The following is a 25,449-nucleotide window of genomic DNA, read 5'->3' on the forward strand; positions in this document are numbered from 1 at the left end:
GTAATTTCCAATCATTTGCTGTTACAAACAATGGTGCAACAAATAATCATCACCATACAATATTTCCCCCATAGGGTAAATTTGTAAAAATGAATACAAAAGTATGCAAATGCCTAACTTTGATAAATATTGCCAAACTACCGTGGCAGTCGTAAAGTAGGATAGAGGTTTCCTAATGTGCGGGGCCATCAGTAACAGTAAGAGTTTCTGCTTCCCCACAATTGTCAACAGTGTTATCAAAGGTTTTTGTCTTTTCCCATCTGAGCAGTGGGAAATAGTATCTCAGTAAGGCTTGAAGTTATTCTTCCTGTACTCTGCGGGAGGTTGAGACTCTTTTGACATGTTTAGAAGTTGCTGCATGATTACCGGTGTGTTGTAATAATAATAATAATAGCAATAATAATAAAATTAAACAAACAAAAAACACTCTGGCTACCAGAGTGTAGAAAGACTGTGGGACCAGAGCTGATGCAAGGAGCCCAAACAAAGGGGAAGGGAGTGCAGCAGATGGACCCGGAGCTCTTTGAAAGACTAAATAAAGAGGCCTTTGTGAGTGGTGTGTGTGTGCATGCGCACATGCGCACTTAGGAAGCCGGTTGGTTGGGGAAAGGCAGTGCCAGGATTTATATTCAGTCTCTGGCTTGTGCGACTCAGGCAAAGATGGTGCCCTTCACTGAGACAGGCAATGCTGAAGGAGGGCCAGGTTTGTTGGGGAAGATCAACTATGTTTTCCACTGTTGCTATGAGAACTACTAACTTTGTTCCTTTACTAAATGCTACGAGTTCGTTACTCCTACACCTTGGTGGAGTTTTAAATTTCAGCATGTATCTTGGATTTAACATATTTAAAATGCCAAGCGAGTAAATCACACGTGCAAAGAGATATGTCAGTCCATCTATAGAATGTTAATTATTTCTCTGGTCTTCTACCACGTGCTGAGGAATCAGGTGTGGAAGAAAGTGGCGGAGGCTGAGAATCACTTGGAGCGGTGTTCAGAGCCGGACATAGCTGCTTCAGTATAAACTCAGACAAATGATGCAGGTGAACAGGGCTCCCTGAAATTGCTTTTCTCCTCTCTGTGCATGTGAAGCCAGTTGAAGTATCTGAAGTTCTTCAACTTTTCACTTCTGAGGAGCCTTCTGATCCAGGGTATGTAATATTAATGTTCTCCAGGTGTCATCCAGTTCTTAGAATGTGTTATTCCAGGTGGAGGAGAGACTAACTACCAAAACAAAAAAGTGTTGTTTACAATTACATATGTATATATCTTCTTGTGGGGGGAGACTATCACCTAAAATACCAACTACACTGGACAGATGATATTATGATATTCCATGTCATTTTTTTACCCCATGACCCCACCCTTCTCCTAACCCTGCAGCTCAGACCCCTAGCTGTAAAAGTTGTCCCCAAGCCACCAAAATCAGAGAATACATCAGTCAAATTCCTGGCTTTTCTACTTCCTAAGCCAAGGTCTTGGTATAAGAGAGAAAAAATAGTTCTCTGCTACTCTGTCTAGGACAAGGATTCTCAAATTGTGCTCTCCCAACTGGCAGCATTAGCGTTCCCTGGCACCTGGTTAGAAATGAAAATCTCAGGCTTCACCCCAGACCTACAAAATCAGAAGCTCTCATGTGTGGGCCCAGAAATCTATATTTTGACACCCTCCACATGATTGTGATGCACAGTAAAGTTTGGGAACCACAAGCTGAGAGTTACCAGGTCACAATGTGGAAGAGCAGATTAAAGGCAGTAAAGCGGTTACCTGAGCAGTGGGGTCTAAGGCAGCAGCCTCACAGAACTCCCTTGAGAGCAGCCAAATGTCTCCCCACAAGGCCTGGAAGCCTGGTGGATGCAGATGGTACGCACCCAGCTAGGTACCCTGACCCATGATAGATTGACCTGGGACATGGAGCTTGACCAGAAATCCAGGGCCCAGAGAGGAGTCACAGACACCTCAGTGGATGCCAGCAGGGAGGGCCGAGTAAGCACAAGAGAAGACACTACCCGTTACCAGCATGAGACAGAGGACCCCTAATGAGGCCTGGATGTTGTCCTGCCCCTGCCACCTCCACTCCAGTCTGGTGCCAGATTGGGCTAGATGTGAGTCTCTACTCTCAAGGGAGCAGCTTGACTACATGCTAAAATTTCTTCCTTCTACATAACATGATAGAAATATGGTAGACATGGTAGAAAATATATGTAAAGTCAGAGTAATAAATTCATAGCTAAGACTGAAATCAAAAGAGGGAATTTCCTTGGATTCAAAATGGTAAAGATTTTCTTTAAAAAAAAAGAAAAGAAAAGGAAGAAAGAAAAAGAAAGAAAGAAAGAAAGGAAGGAAGGAAGGAAGGAAGGAAGGAAGGAAGGAAGAAAGAAAGAAAGAAAGAAAGAAAGAAAGAAAGAAAGAAAGAAAGAAAGAAAGAAAGAAAGAAAGAAAAAGAAAAGAGAAAATGCATATGGGAACTAGGAGAGGCTGTAGCCATCTGTAGGCAGGAGGCCAGGACTGATACTGGCTGTACGGAGATGCCTCCAGCTGGCTGCCTGCAAGGAGCAGTTCACAGCTCAGAACACACTGCGGAGAATTTTCTCATAGAATATAAGTGCAGAACCAAATATTAACAAATACTCGAGGAAGTTTTATACCACAAATGCAAAACAATACAATTAATGGAAGAGCCAAGGGTATAGTGATAGTAGAGCATCTGAAAAAAAAAAAACCTTTAAAATACATATACCTTAGAGAAATAAAGGAGGAAATCATACAAGAACCAATTTCGGTCCTTGGAAATTAAGAAAAAAGCAATTACTGAAATTAACAAATACAGCGGATGAACAGGCAAGGTGCTGAACAGAACTTGAAAAGAATCATGCCATACACACACATACACATACCTAGACACACGCAGTGAATCTTCAACACATCAAGGATAAAGAAAAAAGAGAAAAGCTTCCAGAGAAATAAAAGAATTAAAGAGAAATAAAAATTTGGCAACATCAGATTTCTTATTAGCAACCTTTGATACACAAAGATGATAAATAAGAGTTTTAAAGTGCTGAGGGAAAATACCTGCATAACTTTGAGTCCAGAATTCCAAACCCAGAAAATTTTCTTTCCAGACTGAGAATGAAACAAACTTTCAGGCATACTTAGAAAATTTTCCACCCAGGGACCCCTGGGTGGCTCAGTCGTTAAGCGTCTGCCTTCGGCTCAGGTCCTGATCCCGGGGTCCTGGGATCGAGCCCTGCGTCGGGCTCCCTGCTCCGCGGGAAGCCTGCTTCTCCCTCTCCCACTCCCCCTGCTTGTGTTCCCTCTCTCGCTGTGTCTCTCTCTGTCAAATAAATAAATAGAATGTTAAAAAAAAAAAAGAAAAATTTCCACCCAGGTATCTTTGTACAAAGAACTACTAAAGGATAATGCATGAAAAAAAGTGAACCCAGGAGGAAGTAATAGAATTCCAGAAATATTAGTGAGCACATAAGTCAGTAAAACACTTTAGTAAAGGCGGGACAAAGGGAAACAAGGCTGGAGCTGCGGGCGCTTTTTCTGCCCGCCGTGTCTCAAATTCATTCTTAAGGAACTGAGAACTTAATCTTCCAAAATGTCAAAAAGACCATCTTATGCCCCACCTCCCACCGCAGCTCTGGCAACACAAATGCCCAGCACCCCAGGGTTTGTGGGATACAATCCATACAGTCATCTCACCTACAACAACTACAGGCTGGGAGGGAACCCGGGCACCAACAGCCGGGTCGTGGCATCCTCTGGTATTACGATTCCCAAACCCCCAAAGCCACCAGATAAGCCGCTGATGCCCTACATGAGGTACAGTAGAAAGGTCTGGGACCAAGTAAAAGCTTCCAACCCTGACCTAAAGTTGTGGGAGATTAGCAAGATTATTGGTGGCATGTGGCGAGATCTCACTGATGAAGAAAAACAAGAATATTTAAACGAATACGAAGCAGAAAAGATAGAGTACAATGAATCTATGAAGGCCTATCATAATTCCCCCGCATACCTTGCTTACATAAATGCAAAAAGTCGTGCAGAAGCTGCTTTAGAGGAAGAAAGTCGACAGAGACAGTCTCGCATGGAGAAAGGAGAACCATACATGAGCATTCAGCCTGCTAAAGATCCAGACGATTATGATGATGGCTTCTCAATGAAGCATACAGCCACTGCCCATTTCCAGAGAAACCACCGCCTCATCAGTGAAATCCTTAGAGAGAGTGTGGTGCCAGACGTCCGTTCAGTTGTCACAACAGCTAGAATGCAGGTCCTCAAACGACAGTCCAGTCCTTAACAGTTCATCAGCGAAAACTAGAAGCTGAACTTCTTCAAATAGGGGAGCGACACCAGGAAAAGAAGAGGGAATTCCTGGAAAGCACAGATTCATTTAACAGTGAACTTAAAAGGTTGTGCGGTTTGAAAGTAGAAGTGGATATGGAAAAAAATTGCTGCTGAAATTGCACAGGCAGAGGAACAGGCTCAAAAAAGGCAGGAGGAAAGAGAGAAAGAAGCCGCAGAGCAAGCTGAACGCAGTCAGAGCAGCATGGTTCCTGAGGAAGAGCAAGTGGCTAGTAAGAGCGAGGAGAAGGACGACGAGAGCATCCCGATGGAGACAAAGGAGACACACCTTGAAGAAGCGACGGAAAGCCAACAGAATGGTAAAGAAGGCACGTCTACTCCTGAGGACAAGGAGAGTGGGCAGGAGGGGGTGGACAGTATGGTTGAGGAGGGGACCAGTGACAGTAACACCAGCTCTGAGAGCAACAGTGCCGCAGTGGAGGAGCCGCCCACAGACCCCACACCGGAAGACGAGAAGAAAATAAATGTTGCCTTGTTTTATGTGTTCTAAATACTTTTTTAAATGAAAAAAATGTTTTTTGAGTTTTAATGGTGTTATGTGGTTTGTGTATTAATATCTTTCTTGTCCATATCACACCACCAAAGGCTTTTGGACCATTTAGCACCACAAGCCAAATGGCACAGTCCCCTTTCTTAAGCCTTTGTGAAGATGTTCTTTTCTTTGGGTCTTATTCCTAGCCCTCAACTCCTGAAAGCCTCAGAATTTAAATTAATCGAGAAAACGCCCACCTCTTTTAGACAGTTATCCTTTGATGCTGCACAATTTACTCTTACAAATGCCTTCCTACAGCTCACTGGGGTGCTTACCAAAGCCATAGCTTTAAACCTCCCAGTCCTCATCAATAGCTTCCCGAAAGTCCCCTTTCCTGTATACTTCCACAAAGAGTAGTTTCTTGAAAACGTAATCATGTATGAGTATGTATTTGTTCATTTACCCTTTTTTATTTTTAATCAGTGTCGGATACCAAGAGTTGTGTTAAGGACTGACTACAACTAAGCTTGGATCGTATTGATCCAGAAATAGTCTCCATTGTTCGAGTAGTTACCAGCTTATGAAGTAGTCATTAAAATGAACATGGCACATACACATTATGTATACTGCTTTTTGTTGTAATTCATATTGGGTGTGTTCTGATAAATTCATCCTTACTGTACAGGAAAAGTTACTTTTTTACCAAGTTTTCCAAAGACAGAATAGGTCACAAAGCTTAAGGAATTGAATATTCTTGCAGTGGACTAGACAACTTCAAAACGATGAGCCCATTCCGGGAGGAAAACAGCTGGGAATTTGGTTCGTCCATGTGAAATTGTTCTACAATAATCAAAACTCAAAACCTCAAGGCTCAGGATCCCATAGATCAGAGCCTACCTTTTTGATAAACTCTTAGTAAAGTCTTGGAGACTAGAAGCAAGATAGTTTGTGACACGTATGCTTCCCAAAAACTAGAATAGATTTTTATTGAATAGTGGTATATCTGATGGTATATGTTTCTTAAAGGTCCAAACGTAATAAATAAGTGGAAAAAAAGTGAAAGAAAACACTTTAGTAAATTGAAGTAAATTTTGATTTAATGGAGTTGGGAGAATGTCTTTGAACAACAGACTGGGAGTAAAATTCATTGGGCAGGAACAACAGAACCTCTCCTGGTTACTTGAAGTAGAAAGGGAACCTATTAAATGACATAGGATAAATCACAGAATCTGTAGGTGGGCCAGCGACTCATGGCAGGAGCTAGATGGCAGAAACAGTGCTCAGATTATACTGCAGGACACCACAGGACAATTCCTGCTATGCCTGTTTCTACCTCTCCTAGTCATAGGCAAGTCACTCTCCAGAGTTCATACTACTACCACTTCAGCCCTTGGAAGCTAGATGTCTACCACTGAGACCATAATGGATTCTGCATAATGCTTACTTCTTGATCTCTCTCCCTTCAATAAAATCTTAAGGAGTCTGACTGATTGCATGTTTGTACCCTGGATGCTAGGGAGGCTGAGATGTGAGTTTCTGGTTCCTGCCTTGGGGAGACATGGACTCAAAAGATAAGAAGTTCCTTCAAACTTAGAAACTTATGAAGATGTCAAGTAGCCCCAAAAAGCATGACAATTTTCTGCTATGGGCAGGAAAAGAGTGTCAAAAAAAGAGAAACATAGGCAAAGTATAATAAATACAAAACAGAAAATAAGAGATCAGAAAAGAGTCCAAACATATCTTTAATCACAGTAAATATAAATGGATTAAATTCACCTATTACAAGACAAAGACTCCCATATTGAATGTTTTCAAAAATATATTTATATACTAATTTAACAACAGAATACATTTATATAATTATTATATACTTGACAGGAAGTTGATGATCCACTCAACCTGGGTAATTTGAAAAGAGTTTATAAATACTATTTGAAAAAAACAATAAAATAAACCTTTTGCAAGTATGATAAGAAAAATCAACATTAGGGCCAAAAAAGGATGAGAGACTATGGCTGCAGAGATATTATTCTAAGTCATAATACATAAAAGGTTTATTGCTGATTTTAAGAGGAGAGGGTTAAGATTTATCTGCCTCCTTCTCCTGTTATAAATCATTCTGAAAAATTAAAACACCAAGAAACAGAAATATGAAATCTATTTGAACTAAAGGAGACATCTCCAATCCTCAGCCACAGTATAGGAATATATATGCATAAATATATCATATATATATGTCATATTTATCTAAATTTATATAATAAATTTTCCAAATTAAAAAATGATTGTCAGATTGGACTTAAAGGAAAAAAAGTAAATTTATTTACCTTCTGCTTATAAAAGACATGTTAAAAATGCAGATACAGAAAAATTGGACTGACCAAGCAAAGACTAAGTGAAAACAGGTGTAACTATATTAATATCAAGTAATCTTTAATGAAAGACCACTATTCAAGATAAAGAGAGTATTTCATAATGATAAAAGGATGAAGCCACTAGTAAGAAATGGTAATTCTAAATTTGTTTATACCTAATTACAGGGACTTAAAACACACAGAGCAAACATTAACAAAACTAAAAGAAGTAAATTAATGATAACTGTGGGGAATTTTAATATATCTTTCTCAGTAATTGATAAAACTGACAAAAATACCAGTAAAGTGATAGAATCTTTGAACAATACATTTAGCAAACTTGATCTAATTAAAATACGTGGTACACATTGAACATGCAGAACATACATTCCTTTCAAGTACACATGCAACATTTATAAAAATTAATCATATCCTGCTAGGTCACTAAGCACATCATGACAAATTCCAGAGTTTTAATCATAAAAACATTATGTAGTCACACAATAATTAAATGTTTGGAAATTAAGCAAATAATTTTTAATAACCTATCGGTCAAATAAGATGCAAGGTAAATTACAAAATATTTTGTAGTCAATGATAATGAAAATACAACACATTATAATTTGTGAGATGCAGCTAAAGCCATAACCAGAGTGAATTTTTAGTCTTAATTGTATATGTTAGAAAAAAATGAAAGCCTGAAAATCAGATAAAAATCAAAGAAAATAGAAGAGAATCAACATGAGCATATTAATTAAATTAATGACATAGAAAATACAGTATGGTAAAGAGATTTTTTTTTAAAAGGTCAAGGTTTGGGGGTGCCTGGGTGGCTCAGTCATTGTCTACCTTTGGCTCAGGTCATGATCCCAGGGTCCTGGGATCAAGCCCCGCATTGGGCTCCCTGCTCAGCAGGAAGCCTGCTTCTCCCTTTCCCACTCCCCCTGCTTGTATTCTCTCTCTCGCTGTCTCCCTGTCTGTCAAAAAATAAAAAATAAAATCCTTAAAAGGTCAAGGTTTGCTTTTTTGAAAACACTAAAAGAATTGATTACCCCTAGCATGACTGATTAAGAAAAAAGACACAAAATACACATTTCGAATATGAAGAATGAAAAGGAGCACATCACTGGCAGACATTACGGGCATTAAAAAGGTAAATGGATATTATAAAGAAGTTTGAAATTTTTGATAAAATGAACAAATCCTATGAAAAACACAACTTACCCAGATGAAGAGTCATAGTTATACAAGAAGTTGGATCTATAATTGAATCTGTTGTAAAACTTATCTCCATGATCTTGAGGTAGACAAAATTCTTAAGAAGGATGCAAAAAGTACTATAAATTAAGGAAGAAATAGATAAATCTTATAATTTAAAAATTAACTTCTGTCATCAAAAAATAATCATTAAGGAAGTGAAAAGTCAAGACACAGAGTGGGAAAAGATTATATATATATATCTCCTAGCAAAAGAGTTATGTCCAGATTATATAAATATATAAGGAATTCCTAAAAATCAATGAGAAAAAGGCAGACACCCAATAGAAAAACTGGGTAAAGGCCTTGAACAAACACATCACAAAAAGAATATTCAAATAATTTAAAAATATATGAAAAACATATTTCCAATCTCATTACAAATAAATAAAGTATATATTAAAACCACAATGTCACTCACTTATCTGAACAGTTAAAATGTAAAAGATAAACAATACTAACTGTTGGCCAGGATGTGAATTAAATGGAACTGCCATACACTGCTGGCAGGAATAAGAGCTTGTACAGCATTTTTGAAAAGTATTTGTCAATACCTACTAAAGCTGAAGGATCACATACCCTATTACTCAAAACCAAAAATATATATAAGAATGCTTATGGTAATACTATTTGTAATAGACATTATCTGAAAACAACCTAAATGTCCATCAGTGGTAGCACTAATAAATACACTTTGATATATGTATAGAGTGAAAGCAGCATGTTTATTTCATTGCATGAAAACAAACTACAGCTTCACACAGTAACATGGATGAACCCCATGAATATATTTATGACCAAAAGAAGAAGCCAGAGCCAAATTAATACATCTTGTATAACTTCAGTCATACAAAGTACAAAATTAGGAAAAACTATCTATATTAGCAACTAAGGTATTGGTTACCTCTGCAGTGGAGAAAGGGAAAAAAGATTAGGAAAGGATATGAAAGGGACTGCTGGGTGTTTATAAAGTTCTTTTTTAAAAATCTGGCTGATAGTTATGAGGCAAGTTCACTTTGTCAAGTTCCTCAAAGTATAAACTTATAATGTATGCATGTTTCTTTATGCATGTTATATTTCAATACTATAAGATGACAGAGTAGGGTTTAGTCCAGAAATTTAAGGATAATTTAACATTATAAAATTGTAGTAAGGGATGCCTGGGTGGCTCAGTCAGTTAAGTGTCTTCGGCTTAGGTCATGATCCCAGGGTCCTGGGATCAAGAAGCCCTGCATGGGGGGGGTGGGGGGGCGGAGCAAGATGGCGGAGGAGTAGGAGCCCTGGATTGCGTCTGGTCTCAGGAATTCAGCTGAATAGGGATCAAACCATTCTGAACACCTACGAACTAAACAGGAGATCAAAGAGGAGAGTAGCAACAACTATCTGAACAGAGAAGCGACCACTTACTGGAAGGTAGGACGTGCAGAGAAGTGAATCCGAGGCGATATTCGGGAGGATAGACGGCGGGGGAGGTGTCTCTGCGGGCCGCTTCTGGCAAGTGCTAGAGCCGCGGAGCACAAAATCGAAACTTTTAGAAGTCGGCTCCGCTGAGGGACATAGCTGCAGTGGCTAAGCAGGGGGTGGAATCCTCCCGGGACAGTGTGGTCTCAGGACCCTTGGGGTCACAGAAAGACCGGGGAAGCCTGAGTGCGCCAGAGCTCCCAAGTATCGGAGCGGGGAAGCCGGCTGCAGAGACGGAGCTGAGGCGCGGGCTCTCACCTCGGGGTTGCCATAAACTGTGATCCGCGGCCCATTCGGGCCACTGCTCCTGCAGCAGGGACCCAACAAGCGGCAGATCCGGGGAGACTCCCCTTCCTCCCCCAGGAGAAGCGGAAGGAGAGCGCACCACAGGGATCTGCTGGGTTTGGAGACTCCACACGGGGTCGGGTGCCAGAGATAGCAACGCTCGGTCACAGGCCGGGTGAGCACGGAGTGTGGCCGGAAACCGGGGACAAGGGAGTGACTGCTTTTCTCTGGGGGCGCACTGAGGAGCGGGGTCCCAAGTTCTCAGCTCCTCCGGGTGGAGATTGGGAGGCCACCATTTTTGCCCTGGTCCTCCAAGGCTGTACGGAGAGCTTGCAGGGAACAAAAGCTCCTGAGATCAAACCCGAGCAGCTTGCTTAGCCCGGTCCGACAAGGGAGGGGCAATTCAGCCTCCGGCAAAGACCTTTGGAAACCACAGTAACAGGCCCCTCCCCCAGAAGACCAGCACAAACAGCCAGCAAGCCAAGTTTACCGATCAAGGAGAACGGGAGAACTCCAACGCTAGGGCAATACTACACATAGAATTCATGGCTTTTTTTTTACCATGATTCATTAGTTCATCAAAGTTAATTTTTGTTAACTGTTTTTTTTTCTTTTTCCGTTTTTCAACCAACATCTTATCAATCTCTTTTTAAAAAAAAAAACATTTTTTATTTTTCATTTTTAGAGTCATATTTTATCCCTTCATAGTAGTTACCCTTATTTTTGGCATATATATATAAGTTGTTCTCTCTTTAAAATTTTGAGATACAGTTTCTTCTAACAGATAAAAATATACCCTAAATCACTAGTGTATGGCTCTGTTCTAGTCTCCTGCCTGATCACATTCTCTCCCTTTTTTCTTTTCTTTTTTTAAATCTTCTTTCTTTTTTCAAACAACTTCTTATCAAGTCTTTTTATAAAATCTTTTATAATTTTCATCTTTACAGTCATCTTCTATCCCTTCATTGTATCAACCCTTATTTTGTACATATATGTCTTTCTTCCTTTAAAATTTTAGGAGGCACTTTTTTCTAACAGACCAAAATACACCCAAAATCTAGTGTGTGGCACTGATCTATGCACTAGCCTGATCATATTTGATCACATTCTGCTTTTTTTGTATTGTTCTGTTTTTGTTTTTATCTTCTTTTTTGTTTTCTTTTTTTTTCTCTTTCTTTTTTCTTTCTTTCCCTTTCTTTTCCCCTGGTTTCAGGTCTTTTCTGATTTGTATACAGTATATTTGCTGGGGACGTTGTAAACCTGTTAGCATTTTGTTCTCTCATTCATCTATTCTCCTCTGGACAAAATGACAAGGCGAAAAAAATCACCTCAGCAAAAAACACAAGAGGTAGTACCGTCAGCCAGGGACCTACTCAAGACGGACATTAGTAAGATGTCGGACCTAGAGTTCAGAATCATGACTTTAAAGATACTAGCTGGGCTTGAAAAAAGCGTGGAAGTTATTAGAGAAACCCTTTCTGGAGAAATAAAAGAACTAAAATCTAACCAAGTCAAAATCAAAAAGGCTATTAATGAGGTGCAATCAAAAATGGGGGCTCTAACTGCTAGGATAAATGAGGCAGAAGAGAGAATTAGTGCTATAGAAGACCAAATGATGGAAAATAAAGAAGCTGAGAAAAAGAGAGATAAACAAAACTGGATCACGAGGGCAGAATTCGAGAGATAAGCGATACCATAAGATGAAACAACATTAGAATAATTGGGATCCCAGAAGAAGAAAGAGAGAGGGGGGCAGAAGGTATATTGGAGCAAATTATAGCAGAAAACTTCCCCAGTTTGGGGAAAGAAACAAGCATCAAAATCTAGGAGGCACAGAGAACCCCTCTCAAAATCAATAAAAATAGGTCAACACCCCAACATCTAATAGTAAAACTTACGAGTCTCAGAGACAAAGAGAAAATCCTGAAAGCAGCTCGGGAGAAGAGATATGTAACCTACAATGGTAAAAATATCAGATTGGCAACAGACCTATCCACAGAGACCTGGCAGGCCAGATAGGACTGGCAAGATATCTTCAGAGCACTAAACGAGAAAAATATGCAGCCAAGAATACTATATCCAGCTAGGCTGTCATTGAAAATAGAAGGAGAGATAAAAAGCTTCCAGAACGAACAAAAACTAAAGGAATTTGCAAACACGAAACCAGCCCTCCAAGAAATATTGAAAGGGGTCCTCTAAGCAAAGAGAGAGCCTAAAAGCAGCAAAGATCAGAAAGGAACACAGACAACATACAGTAACAGTCACCTTACAGGCAATACAATGGCACTAAATTCATACCTTTCTATAGTTACCCTGAATGTAAATGGTCTAAATGCCCCAATCAAAAGACACAGGCTATCAGATTGGATTAAAAAACAAGACCCATCAATATGCTGTCTGCAAGAGACTCATTTTAGACCCAAAGACACCCCCAGATTGAAAGTGAGGGGGTGGAAAACCATTTACCATGCTAATGGACACCAAAAGAAAGCTGGGGTGGCAATCCTTATATCAGACAAACTAGATTTTAAAACAAAGACTGTAGTAAGAGATGAGGAAGGACACTATATCCTACTTAAAGGGTCTATCCAAGAAGATCTAACAATTGTAAATATCTATGCCCCGAACATGGGAGCAGCCAATTATATAAGGCAATTAATAACAAAAAGAAAGAAACACATTGACAACAATACAATAATAGTGGGGGACTTTAACAACCCCCTGACTGAAATGGATAGACCATCTAAGCAAAAGATCAACAAGGAAATAAAGACTTTAAATGACACACTGGACCAAATGGACTTCACAGACATATTCAGAACGTTCCATCCCAAAGCAACGGAATACACATTCTTCTCTAGTGCCCATGGAACATTCTCCAGAATTGATCACATCCTAGGTCATAAATCAGGTCTCAACCGGTACCAAAAGATTGGGATCATTCGCTGCATATTTTCAGACCACAGTGCTTTGAAACTAGAACTCAATCACAAGAGGAAAGTCGGAAGGAACTCAAATACATGGAGGCGAAAGAGCATCCTACTAAAGAATGAATGGGTCAACCAGGAAATTAAAGAACAATTAAAAAAATTCATGGAAACCAATGAAAATGAAAACACAACTGTCCAAAATCTTTGGGATACAGCAAAGGCAGTCCTGAGAGGAAAGTATATAGCAATACAAGCCTTTCTCAAGAAACAAGAAAGGTCTCAAATATACAACCTAACTCTACACCTAAAGGAGCTAGAGAAAAAACAGCAAATAAAGCCTAAACCCAGCAGGAGAAGAGAAATCATAAAGATCAGAGCAGAAATCAATGAACTAGAAACCAAAAGAACAGTAGAACAGATCAACGAAACTAGGAGCTGGTTCTTTGAAAGAATTAACAAGATTGATAAACCCCTGGCCAGACTGATCAAAAAGAAAAGAGAAATGACCCAAATCAACAAAATCATGAATGAAAGAGGAGAGATCACAACCAAGACTAAAGAAATACAAACAATTATAAGAACATATTCTGAGCAACTCTATGCCAGCCAATTAGATAACCTGGAAGAAATGGGTGCATTCCCAGAGATGTATCAACTACCAAAACTGAACCAGGAAGAAATAGAAAACCTGAAGAGACCTATAACCACTAAGGAAATTGAAGCAGTCATCAAAAATCTCCCAACAAACAAGAGCCCAGGGCCAGATGGCTTCCCAGGGGAATTCTATCAGACATTTAAAGAAAAATTAATACCTATTCTCCTGAAACTGTTCCAAAAAATAGAAATGGAAGGAAAACTTCCAAATTCATTTTATGAGGCCACCATTACCTTGATCCCAAAACCAGACAAAGATCCCATCAAAAAGGAGAATTACAGACCAATATCCTTGATGAACATGGATGCAAAAATTCTCACCAAAATACTAGCTAATAGGATCCAGCAGTACATTAAAAGGATTATTCACCACGACCAAGTGGGATTTATCCCTGGGCTGCAAGGCTGGTTCAACATCCGCAAATCAATCAACGTGATACAATACATTAACAAAAGAAAGAACAAGAATCATATGATCCTCTCAATAGATGCAGAAAAAGCATTTGACAAAGTACAGCATCCTTTCTTGATCAAAACTCTTTTGAGTATAGGGATAGAGGGTACATACCTCAATATCATAAAAGCCATCTACAAAAAACCTACAGCGAATATCATTCTCAATGGGGAAAAGCTGAGAGCTTTTCCCCTAAGGTCAGGAACGCGGCAGGGATGTCCACTCTCACCACTGCTATTCAACATAGTATTAGAGGTCCTAGCCACAGCAATCAGACAACAAAAAGAAATCAAAGGCATCCAAATCGGCAAAGAGGAAGTCAAACTCTCACTCTTTGCAGATGATATGATACTTTATGTGGAAAACCCAAAAGACTCCACCCCAAAACTGCTAGAACTCATACAGGAATTCAGTCAAGTAGCAGGCTATAAAATCAATGCGCAGAAATCAGTGGCATTCCTATACACCAACAACAAGACAGAAGAGAGACAAATCAAGGAGTCGATCCCATTCACAATTGCACCCAAAACCATAAGATACCTAGGAATAAATTTAACCAAAGAGGCAAAGGATCTGTACTCAGAAAACTATAAAATACTCAGGAAAGAAATTGAAGAAGACACAAAGAAATGGAAAAACGTTCCATGCTCATGGATTGGGAGAACCAACATTGTGAAGATGTCAATGCTACCTAGAGCAATCTACACATTCAGTGCAATCCCCATCAAAATACCATCCACTTTTTTCAAAGAAATGGAAGAAATAATCCTAAAATTTGTATGGAACCAGAAGAGACCCAGAATAGCCAGAGGAATATTGAAAAAGAAAAGCAAAGCTGACGGCATCACAATTCCGGACTTCCAGCTCTATTACAAAGCTGTCATCATCAAGACAGTATGGTACTGGCACAAAAACAGACACATAGATCAATGGAACAGAATCGAGAGCCCAGAAATGGACCCTCAACTCTATGGTGAACTTATCTTTGACCAAGCAGGAAAGAATGTCCAATGGAAAAAAGACAGTCTCTTCAACAAATGGTGTTGGGAAAATTGGACAGCCACATGCAGAAGAATGAAACTGGACCATTTCCTTACACCACACACAAAAATAGACTCCAAATAGTTGAAAGACCTAAACGTGAGACAGGAGTCCATCAAAATCCTAAAGGAGAACACAGGTAGCAACCTCTTCGACCTCAGCCACAGCAACTTCTTCCTAGAAACATCACCAAAGGCACGGGAAGCCAGGGCAAAAATGAACTATTGGGATTTCATCAAGATAAAAAGCTTTTGCACAGCAAAAGAAACAGTCCACAAAACCAAAAGACAACCGACAGAATGGGAGAAAATATTTGCAAATGACATATCAGATAAAGGGCTAGTATCCAAAATCTATAAAGAACTTATCAAACTCAACACCCAAAGAACAAATAATCCAATCAAGAAATGGGCAGAAGACATGAACAGACATCTTTCCAAAGAAGACATCCAAATGGCCAACAGACACATGAAAAAGTGCTCAACGTCGTTCGGCATCAGGGAAATCCAAATCAAAACCTCAATGAGATACCACCTCACACCAGTCAGAATGGCTAAAATTAACAAGTCAGGGAACGACAGATGTTGGCGGGGATGTGGAGAAAGGGGAACCCTCCTACACTGTTGGTGGAAATGCAAGCTGGTGCAACCCCTCTGGAAAACAGTATGGAGGTTCCTCAAACAGTTGAAATTAGAGCTACCATTCAATCCAGCAATTGCACTACTGGGTATTTACCCCAAAGATACAAATGTAGGGACCCGAAGGGGTACGTGCACCCCAATGTTTATAGCAGCAATGTCCACAATAGCCAAACTGGAAAGAGTCAAGATGTCCATCGACAGATGAATGGATAAAGAAGAAGTGGTATATATACACAATGGAATATTATGCAGCCATCAAAAGGAATTAGATCTTGCCATTTGCAACGACGTGGATGGAACTGGAGGGTGTTATGCTTAGTGAAATAAGTCAATCAGAGAAAGACATGTATCATATGACCTCACTGATATGAGGAATTCTTAATCTCAGGAACAAACTGAGGGTTGCTGGAGTGGTCGGGGTTGGGAGGGATGGGGTGGCTGGGTGATAGACATTGGGGAGGGTATGTGCTACGGTGAGCGCTGTGAATTGTGTAAGACTGTTGAATCACAGATCTGTACTTGTGAAACAAATAACGCAACATATTTTAAGAAAAAAGAAAAAGAAGAAGATAGCAGGAGAGGAAGAATGAAGGGGAGTAAGTCAGAGGGGGAGATGAACCAGGAGAGATGATGGACTCTGAAAAACAAACTGAGGGTTCTAGAGGGGAGGAGGGTAGGGGGATGGGTTAGCCTGGTGATGGGTATTAAAGAGGGCACATTCTGCATGGAGCACTGGGTGTTATGAACAAAGAATGAATCATGGAACACTACACCAAAACAAATGATGTAATATATGGTGATTAACATAACAATAAAAAAAGAAGCCCTGCATCAGGCTCCCTGCTTGGTGGGGAGTCTGCTTCTCCCTCTCCCTCTGCTGTTCCCCCAGCTTGTACTCTTTCTCTCTCTCTCAAATAAATAAATAAAATCTTATAAAAATTGTAGTAAAAGATTAAAAACCATATGAGCTCCTCTCAATAGGATTTCATACCTGTTCATCCAGTAAGAATAAAAGTGAAATTTATAATGTGGTAAGGGCATAATTGAAGATACTACTTGTTGCTTACTTGTTATCCATTATCCCTTTCTTCCTTATTAATGGAAGAGGTAGCAACATGCCCAGTTATAAATACTCACTGCTTGCAGCCGAGGATTGTGACATAACCTAGTTGCAGCCAAAAAGATGAAAATGGAAGTCTAATCCTGAAACTTCTGAGAAATCTGTTTTTCAGATAAAAGGAGAAAGACTCAGCCTTTTGCTCTTCCCACTTTTCCTACCTGGAATGCAACCCAAGGCCTGGAGGAATGGCAGCCATATTGTGACTGTAAGAACAAAAACCACACAGTAAAGATGATATTGGGAAGCTGGAAAGAGACCTAGACTACCTTCCTCTGCACATTTTAGGTGACAAAAATGAAACCTGTATTTCTTTCTTTAAGTCATTGAATCAGGTTTCTTTTTTATGCAGCTAAACGCTGTCCTGATTATTCTATCAAAATCTATAGCAAGCATCATGCTTAATAAACAAATAATAAGAGCATTAAGTTTAGTAATAATACAATGATGCCTCTTTTCACTGCTAAGTAACATTGTATAACTATTCTATATGATAAAGTCAGACAAGAAAAATACATAATATATAAATGTTAGAAAGGAAGGTGAATAACAATTATTATTTGCAGACAATATGATTGCCTCCCTAGCAATCCTAGGAAAACCAACTAAGAAACTATTAATCTGTTAAAATAATTCAGCAAGGTGGTCAGATACAATACCAAACATACAAAAATCAAAAGTTTTCATATGCTACATCTTTAATTAAAAAACTAAAAAGGAAGGATGGTGATATTAATAATAGAATATAACATTTAATTGAAGGACATAAAAGAATGACTGAAGAGCCAAAACAGTCCTGAGAAACAAGAACAAAGCTGGAAGTACCACAATGCCAGACTTCAAGATACAGTACAAATCTGTAGTAATCGAAACTGTATGGTACTGGCACAAAAATAGACCAATAGAGCAATGGAACATACTAGAGACCCCAGAAATAAACCATACTCAAATGGTCAATTAATATATGACAAAGGAGACAAGAATATACAATAGGGAAAAGACAGTCTCTTCAATGAATGGTGCTGGGAAAACTGCACAGCTACATATAAAAGAATGAAACTGGACCACTTTCTAACACCATACACAAAAACAAAATCAAATGGAATTAAAGACCTAAATGTGAGACATGAAACTATGAACATCTTAGAGGAGAAGCAGAGGCAGTCATTTCTCTGACATTGGCCATAGAAATATTTTTCTAGATATGTCTCTTAAAGCAAAGAAAACAAAAGCAAAAATAAACTACTGGGACTACATCAAAATAAAAGGTTTTGCACAGTGAAGGAAACTACCAACAAAACAAAAAGGCAACCTAGTGAATGGGAGAAGATATTTGCAAATGATATATCTGGTAAGGGGTTAATATCCAAAATATACAAAGAACTTATGCAACTCTACACACACACACACACACACACACACACACACACACACACACACACACACACACACACACACAAGAAAAACAAAACCTAAACAATTGATTAAAAAATAGACAGAGGACCTGAATAGGCATTTTTCCAAAGAAGACATACAGATGGCCAACAGACACATGAAAAGATGCTCAACATCATTAATCATCAGGGAAATCCAAATCAAAAATACAATGAGATATCACCTTACAGCAATTAGAATGGCTGAAATAAAGATGACATGGGGGCGCCTGGGTGGCTCAGTCATTAAGCATCTGCCTTCGGCTCAGGTCATGGTCCCAGGGTCCTGGGATTGAGCCCCACATCGGGCTCCCTGCCCACCCGTATGCCTGCTTCTCCCACTCCCTCTCCCACTCCCCTGCTTGTGTTCCCTCTCTTGCTGTGTCTCTGTATGTCAGATAAATAAAATCTTAAAAAAAAAATGAAATAATGAGGTGAGGAGGTGGCAAGGAGGTGGAGAAAAAGAAACTCTTGTGCCCTGTTGGTGGGAATGTAAATGGTATAGCCAATATGGGAAACAGTATGGAGGTTCCTCAAAAAATTAAAAATAAAAGTACCATATGATACAATAATTCCACTATTGGGTATTTACCCAAAGAGAAAATGAAAACACAAATTTGAAATGATATATTCATCCTTGTGTTTATTGCAGCATTATTTACAATAGCCAAGACATGAAAGCAACCTAAGTGTCCATCAACAGACAAATGGATAAGGAAAATGAGATATATATAGATATATCATGGAATATTATGCAGCTATAAGAAAGGATGAGATTGTGCCATTTGAAACAACATGGATGGATCTATGGATCTAAAGGGTATTATGCTAAGTGAAATAAGTCAGACTGAGCAAGACAAATACCATATGATTCCACTCATAAGTGGAATCTTAAAAAAACAAACAAAAAGCAGAATCAGACCTATAAATACAGAGAACAAACTGATGACAGCTAGAGAGGAGGAAGGTGGGGGGGTGGGCAAAATGGGTGAAGGGGAGTAGGAGATACAGGCTTGTTATGAAATGAATAAGTCACAAGAATAAAAGTCACCACATAAGAAAAGTAGTCAATGACATTGTAATAGCAATGTTGTGGGATAGATGATAACAACACCGTGGTGAGCATAGCATGATGTATAAACTCATCAAATCACTAAGTTGTACCCCTGAGACTAATGTGACATTGAATTTCAACTATACTGAAATGTTTTTTTAAAAAGACAATGAGGGGGAATGACTGAATAAATGGAGAGATGTATCACGTTTGTGGATGAGAAGCATCTACTATGTTAAGATGTCAAGACCCCCAAATTAACCTACATATTCAATGCAATCGCAATTAAAATCTAATGATGTTTGCATGAAACAAATTATCTTAATATTCAGAAGTATGAATGCAGTTTCAAGAATAACCAAAATAATTCTGAAAAAAATAAGAAAGTGGAAGAATTTACCAGTTGGTGTCAGAATAATCAAGCAGTGTAAACCTGGCTCTGGGACAGGCTGGTTCAACAAAAAAATAATAAAGCACCCAGGATCAGATACACATTTATGTGGAAATGTTGTATGTGATGGAGGGGGTAGTTTAATTCAGTAGAGAGAGGACTAGTTATTTAGTAAATGATTCTGGGAAAATTAGCCACCTATTTGGAAAAATATATTGTCCACCTGAAATTAGTATAACACTATATGTTAACTGTATGGGAATTAAAGAAAAGAAGAAGAAAAATAGCTTAAAATAAAATCCAGAGAAAATAAATCAGTAAAAATAATTTTAAATTATTAAAAGAATATAGGAGAGTGTCCTTAAATTTATTAGGGGTATCACTTAATTCAACTCAAATGAAGAGAATGCCTCTAGTACCAGACACCTAAATGGAAGAAAAAAAAGAAAAAATGACTTAAAGGAAATGACTGATAAATCTGACTACAAAAATCTTTAAAACTTCAGTATGACAGAAAACACAATGAAGGAAATAACATCACAAAAAAGGGAGAAATATTTTCAACATACATGACTGGTGAATGATTAGTGCTCCAAACATGTAAAAAAAGAAAAAAAAAAAAGAAAAAGAAAAGAAAACAACAACAACAACAAAACCTCCTACAAATCAATAAGAAAAGGAAGGCCTGCCAATAGAAAAAGTGGATGAGTGACATGACTGGCAATTAATGAAAGAAAAATTGAAGTGTTCAATAATCTTATGAAAGTTATTCAACCTTACTAGTAACCATAGAAATGCAAGTTAAAACAAAAAAATAAATACTGTCCCTGAAATTGGAAAATAATTAAGTTTGATAAGATTAAGCATTGATAGATTTTGAGTAAACAGTTACCTTTACAAATGGCTAGTGGAAAAGTAAGGATGACCACTTTGTAGTATCTGTTAAAAATAAAAATGTGAAATACTTTGAAAAAATGTCCACTCAGGTCCTCTGCCCATTTTTAAATTAGATTGGTTTGTGTGTGTGTGTGTGTGTGTGTGTGTGTGTGTGTGTGTGTGAGAGTGTTTGTGTGTGTGTGTTGAGTTGTATAAGTTCTTTATGTATTTTGGAAACTAACCCCTTATTGATATGGCATTTGCAAATATCTTCTTCCATTTATGAGGTTACCTTTTTGTTTTGTTGGTAGTTACCCTCATTGTGCAAAAAACTTTTAATTTTAGGTAGTCCCAATAGTTTATTTTTGCTTTTGTCTCTCTTATGTTAGGAGACATATCTAGAATATGTCTCACATTTAGGTCTTTAATTCAATTTGAGTTTATTTTTGTGTATGGTGTTAGAAAGTGGCCCAGTTTCATTCTTTTACATGCAGCTGTGCAGTTTTCTCAGCACCATTCATTGAAGAGACTGTCTTTTCCCCATAGTATATTCTTGACTTCTTTGCCATAGATTAATTGACCATATAAGTGTGGATTTATTTCATAGGGTTAGGGTTAGGGTTAGGGTTCGCTCTATTCTGTGCTAAGTGAAATAAATTAGACTGAGAAAGACAAATTCCACAAGATTCTACTCATAAGTGGTATCTAAAACAAAAACAAATGAATAAACAAACAAACAAAAAGCAGAATCAGGCCTATAGATACAGAGAGTAAACAGATCATTTCCAGAAGGGAAGGGAGAGGGTGAATGGGCAAAATGAGTGAAGGGGAGTGGGAGATATAGTCTTCCAGTTAAGGGATGAGTAAGTCACAGGAATAAAAGGCACAGCATAGGGAATATAGTCAATGATATTGTAATAGTGTTGTATGGTGATAGATGTTAGCTACACTTGTGGTGAGCATGGTATGATGTATAGAAAAGTTGAATCAGTATCTTGTACCCCTGAAAATAATGTAACATTGTGTATCAACTATATTCAAATTAAAAAAATTAATGTGAAACGGCATGACCATTTCACATGGTCAATCATGCCATCTCTAAGGGTCCACCCTAGAAAAACACACATAGTGCTAAGGAGATTTGTAGATGTTCTCTGCCGTATTGAATGAAACACTGGTGATAACAGAACTGCTTAATAGGGAAACACCTAAGATATGGTGAACCAGTAAGCAGAGTATGCCAAGTGGTCTTGTTTACAGAGGTACATTGTGAGTATGTTGGAAGAAATAAATTTTAACTATGAGTATTGAGGAGAAGCTTCTTGATGAGATACAACTTGAGCAAATACTTGAAGGACAATTGGGGATTTCTCTGGGCAGAAAAATGGGGTGAAGTGTATTCTAGGTAGAGAAAACAAGAGTGTTAGACACAAAGGTTTAGAATACAGTTCAGGGAATACATAACACTATGAGTCACCATGATAGAGACTGAATAGCTGAGTGCAAACTTTCCAAGACTTCTTTCCTTTTAGGGGGACCCATGGGATGCAGATGTGATCAATAAGACAAAAGAGGAGGTCTGCTGAGGATGGAGTGCTTGTTCTGTGGCTTTCCTAATAAACAGAAAGACATTGTTTATGTGTCCCCTTTCTCTCTCTTCCTGCTCTCCATGCAGATGGAATGGCTACACAGACATCTTCTCATCATGCAGGATAGGCTGAAAGAATCAGAGATGGCTGACCCTGACATTATGGAGCTTCTCAACCAATGCCTGCAAATGTCCACCTCAAATTACATCGGAAAAATTTACTCTATTTATTTAAGCCACTGTAGTTAGGTTTTCTCTTACTTGCTGCTCAAATCATTCCCAATTGATTTAGCATAAAGTATTTTTAAAGTATGACCATCACAAAAGAGAAGCAAAAGGAACCCCCATAGATGATAAAAATCTCAAGCAAAGTTGTTGACTGTTGACCCCCCAAACTACTACCAGAAAATCCTGTTGATTAAACATACCTTAGGCCGACTGCAGTAGGGAAGAAAATCATATTGATAGATCTTAGTAATGTCTCAAAAGTGGGGAAATCAGTAAAGGATATTTATAGAGTTTTAGGGCCTGAGCTGGATGATTTTCAGGAGGGTCTTACAAGGTGAGAAAGTGGGTGGATGGGTAAAGTTTATGATCTGATGGCTTTGGATCACTGGGCACCATAAAGCAGGGTTCCTGTGGTCTTGATGAGTACCTTGCGAGTCCTGATAAGTAAATTATTTTTGTTGGTTCACTCCCAGAGAAAGTGTTTCCTGAAGTTAGCAATAAGTTATTTTGCCATATCCCAGTAATGTTTAGTATAGGCATAGGAAAGAATTTTGACTGAGTCCTCTCAGCTGAGTGCAGAGGACAATTTAACCATACTGGAGCTGGTCAAAGGTTTTAGGAGAGGCATGCTGAATATGAAAATTATAACACACTTTAAGAAACATCTTAAAGCTGTCTCAACATTTGATATATGATAAGGCAATTCAGGGCTTTAGAGTCATATATAACTAATCAAGCAAAGAAACAAAATTCAATTATTTACTCAAGAAAAAGCAAAGCATTTTGCAAGGAAGGAAATCATAGACACTACATAAATCTGCCATAATCACACATGGCCATAATAATGGAGTGTAATAATATAATTGCCTAATAATAATCTAACCAAAATTATTATGTTTGCATAATGGGAAGAGAATGGGGTACGTATGTGTGAAAGCACACTAGGTGCCAAGGGAGATATTGAAGAGATTGATTTTATCTTCCATAAAAAAATGTTAAACTGAAAAAGCAAGAACTAGGAATAGAAGTATGTTATTTAGGGATATGCAGGTAAATATTAAAAGAATCAGCTATGATATTTTAAAGGGACTGTGTCTGGAGAGAGGGAAATAGGCAAATGGGGTGTTGGTACTGGAGGACTGCTGTTTTTCATTAAAACTCTTGAGAAGTGTATGATTTAAACTATGTGTAGTCTAATTATTTTTGACTCACTTTTACCACATCTTCTGCCACAAACTTTCTTAAACAAATTGATCTTGAACACATGTCAAAGTTTATCAACTTGCTAACAAGAGAATCAGTGAGAGAGTGAAAGAGTGCCTGGTGCCAGATCCGAGAGGATAGGGACAATGTGGGGTTATATATTTGGGAGATAGAATACATACAAAAGCAGCTAGTTTTTAAAAAATAAATAAGTAATGAATGCAGTTTTCTGTCACATGGTCATAGAAACACCATGTTTGTATCAGTTCTGAGAGAGGGAATCAGGAGCAGAAAGCTTAAGAAAAAAAGAACAGATGATAAGGGAATGTCTGTGGTCATTAAATGAATAACAAAGGTTTGCCCCCCAGATGGCCCAATTAACAGGGAAGCATGAGTGGTCCCCAAACAGAAGTTAGAAGCAGATTGTGGAGGAGTGCTGACTTTGCACACTGAACGCACATGCTGTAAATAAAGTTGGAGGATCAAACTGCCCATTTTCTAATTTGGGGACATATATTTTTTTTAATATTTTATTTATTTATTTGACATAGAGAGAGAGAGAGACAGAGTGAGCACAAGCAGGGGGAGTGGCAGGCAGAGGCAGAGGGAGAAGCAGGCTCCCCACAGAGAAGGGGGAGCCCGATGCGGGACTCGATCCCAGGACTCCGGGATCATGACCTGAGCCGAAGGCAGTGGCTTAACCAACTGAGCCACCCAGGCGCCCTGGGGACATATATTTTTGATGCTTCACACTAAAGTAGGATCAGGCAACCAGAAATAATAAAGAGAATTTGCGTTTCTGGTTTCTAGAGCGATAAAATTGTAAAACAAATAAAGTCCGACCCTCAGTGATCAGATTAGAGTTTTAACGACTCTTCTTGTAGCATGCTTTCAGTAATGTCTTAATGGGGCACTTGGACATAACCCTAATCATGCTGAATGTAATGAATCCATTATATGTGGTTAGAGTGCCTGGTTTTTCTCTGATATATTCCTGGATTTTATGTGCTAATTTTTTATTTAGAATTTATACATTTATAATTTTCTTTTGTCAATGTTCTTAGGTTTTGAATTTAAGTTATAGGGCAGTGTAAAATGAGCTGGGAAAGCTTTACATCATTTTCTTGTTCCTGGACTTGTTTAAATAACATGTTAATTAACTGTTCTTTATTCATATAAAATTCAGCTATGAACCCACCTGTTCTTGGTAACTTTTCAATTGTGAAATTTTAATCACAATTTCAATCTCTTGTATTTGAAATTGGTCTATTTGTGTTTTTCACTTCTTCTTAATTCTGGTAATTCATACTTCACTAGAAAAAAAAAATTCTCCCTGGACTTTTGTTATGTCCTCTTTCTAATTCTTATTCTCATTAATATATAGTTTTGTGTTATCCATCTTAAAGATAAGTACATTTTTATTTTTTAGCATCTTTAATTATTAAGGCATTTAAGTCTATAATGTTTCTTTTACATAAGCCTTTCACTGTGTCCCATAAGTTTGGGCATGACTCTTCATTGTTTCTAGATAGTTTATAATTTTCCCTCATGGGATACAGCTAAAGCAGTACATTACTAAATGCCTATATTCAAAAAGTCTCAAATGAATTCAATTTCCACCTTAAGAAACTAGAAAAAGG

At 38.3% G+C, this 25,449-nt stretch overlaps 1 pseudogene; it reads left to right on the top strand.

Moving 5' to 3' along the window:
* Positions 1-3,591: 3,591 nt before the first annotated feature.
* Positions 3,592-4,860, top strand: LOC114223813 (SWI/SNF-related matrix-associated actin-dependent regulator of chromatin subfamily E member 1 pseudogene; annotated as a pseudogene).
* Positions 4,861-25,449: the final 20,589 nt, after the last annotated feature.

Source organism: Eumetopias jubatus, unplaced genomic scaffold (genome assembly GCF_037043125.1).
Source record: "Eumetopias jubatus isolate StellerSeaLion01/CBP00866 unplaced genomic scaffold, mEumJub1_p1.0 scaffold_7, whole genome shotgun sequence".
In the NCBI taxonomy this organism is placed as follows: Eukaryota; Metazoa; Chordata; class Mammalia; order Carnivora; family Otariidae; genus Eumetopias; species Eumetopias jubatus.